Source organism: Ochlerotatus camptorhynchus, unplaced genomic scaffold (assembly GCF_037179485.1).
Source record: "Ochlerotatus camptorhynchus isolate MF236.1 unplaced genomic scaffold, CSIRO-AGI_Acam_v1.1 ptg000054l, whole genome shotgun sequence".
Classification (NCBI taxonomy): domain Eukaryota; kingdom Metazoa; phylum Arthropoda; class Insecta; order Diptera; family Culicidae; genus Ochlerotatus; species Ochlerotatus camptorhynchus.
The window spans coordinates 761,934-764,193 of record NW_027040544.1 but is presented as its reverse complement, the minus strand read 5'-3'; the positions used below and the strand labels follow the sequence as shown (position 1 = coordinate 764,193).

The 2,260-nt window shown below is 38.1% G+C and overlaps 1 long non-coding RNA gene across 1 annotated transcript; it reads right to left on the bottom strand.

The window, feature by feature from the left end:
• Nucleotides 1-319: 319 nt before the first annotated feature.
• Nucleotides 320-595, bottom strand: LOC135717257 (uncharacterized). The gene is made up of 2 exons (XR_010520310.1): nt 456-595; nt 320-414 (listed from the first exon to the last, which is right to left on the bottom strand). It is a non-coding gene; the product is annotated as an uncharacterized LOC135717257 (long non-coding RNA).
• Nucleotides 596-2,260: the final 1,665 nt, after the last annotated feature.

Below are 2,260 nucleotides of genomic sequence, written 5' to 3'. Positions count from 1 at the left end.
CCCAGCAAACTTTTGCCAAAACCCGCGCCAGGAAGCTCTACACGGAAATGTTGACCAGATACAGTTGCTGTGTGATGGATGATGAAACATACGTCTAAGCTAACTTCGAAGACTACAAACCAAGAAGACTGACAACTGTTCCCTTATCCCATACAAATGTCAAACGTCACTCATAACAGCGCCTCTGTCAAGTTGGAACTTTGAAGCACAAGTGTTAGTGAGACTACTCATAAACAGTGACTGTGTGTGTCACCTGAGGTCCACGAATCGAATAATCATAACACGGTACTCGTTGTTGTTTTTGTTTTGCTCTACAAAATTTCACGGCAATTTGTATCCTAATCCCAGCAAGCCGGTGATTTTCCAACTCCAAACCGAAAAACTTGTCATGGTGGAACAAGTAGAGGATTGAAACTCGGATCGATACCTAGTGAAAGTAACTTATACTTGTGAACGAGGAACCGAAATATTGATTATTTTGCCTGTTGGAAGCAATCAATTACAAGGAATTGGCAGCTTCCACCACCATTTAGTGAACTACCATCATTTGGAAGCTGCTGAAAATTTAAGGATTAAAAAAAAAGAAGGAAGATCCGGTACCTACATTACGATCCAACGTAAGGCGTAGCAGGATCTAATGCTGGAGAAAATTAAAATGAAAGGTTGAAGGGCTATAATCCTAAACGGTACGTATAGATAAATAATACATTTCCATTTTAGATGTTGTCAGAACATGAAACCACCGGACATGATCCTCTGTATTATTTAACAATCCTTGGAATCGACCGACCCCTTCCAGAGAATGATAACAACAGTGTTGGTTTGGCCAGTGAGTCTACAGGGTCGGTTTGGCCAGCCATCTTTTCTTATAACTTACACATACAAAATATCATCACAATATCTTATTATTCCATAATTTCATAAAACATTTCTTTAGACAAAATGAATGGAAGGCACCTTGCGTGTCAGCGAGTACTGTGCCAAGTTGCCGAGCGTCACAACTTAACTCCCCCCACTGTGGCCAGATGCCAAAGTCAAGCGGAACGGGCATGTATTTTATTAATGCACATAAATGCATCACTAAAGGGCTTAGGAAAAGTGAATTTCTGAGATTGCAAATTAATGATCGAGGAAGGTCCCACCATCATTGTGAATGACATCATTGCCATAGTTTTAATTTTCAAAACAAATTTACTTACGCATCTGTTCAATTTCTGCTGGAATTTTACTCGTTGTCAGCATAAAGCAAAAATGGAAACGTTTCACTTTTTACGACAATCATAGCAAAACCAATAATTGACAACTATTTGTTTCTACCTATGTGTATGAATGCACGCATGAATTGACACACACCATCATACAACGTTCCACTTTTGCTCAGAAAAGGCGTTGCCGTTACTGTCTCTTGATTTTTGGCAAAGTTGCCAGTCTTCTTGATTTGTAGTCTTCGCTAACTTCCTAAGATAAGTTCCGAGTGGATAATCGTTTCAAGAAAAATAAAATGTAAAAATTGCATTAGAATACCTTATTTAGTAGACTATCTTCACCTGTGGAAAACGAAGTAAAATATTTGCCACAAAGGGCACCATTGAATGGTGAAATTTACAAAAAAGAAAAGCCTCCACAAAAGACTGCTGGCATTTTTAAGGCAGCACAGTGAAAAACCATTGTTTTGGCCAAAATTAGCTTCATGTCACTATTATAAAAGCGTGCCAGAATGGTATGAGGCTAATTCGGTGCATTTTGTCCCAACGACATGAATCCACCGAACTGTCCAGATCTACGCCCAATCGAAACTTATTAAGCCATGATGAAGCGGGAACTCAGACCAAGGAGAAGGTAAAGGATGCAAATTACATGCGGAGGTAATGGCTACAAAATGAAAAGCAGGAACCGGATACGACTGTACAAACACTTATGGATGACGTGAAGCAAAATTGTCGTGTATTTTACCAAGCAACCCCCAAAAATTGATCCAATATATGTATACTGAGCCAAATACATGTACATGAACCAACGTACAAATTTAGTTTTTATCTGATAAATACGTGAAATTTGAAAGCAAATTGAATGTGTTTTAATAATTTTGTGTTCGCCCTTTAATTCGGATTAAAAAAAAGTGATTTCCGTAATTTCAGATGAAAAAATATTCAAATTTTGAACACTTTGCGGCACCCCTAAATCATGTCCGATTGAGCAAAAATGTTGCATAGGGTCTTTTTTTATACCCATACAATATTTTGTATGTGAACTTTTGTAA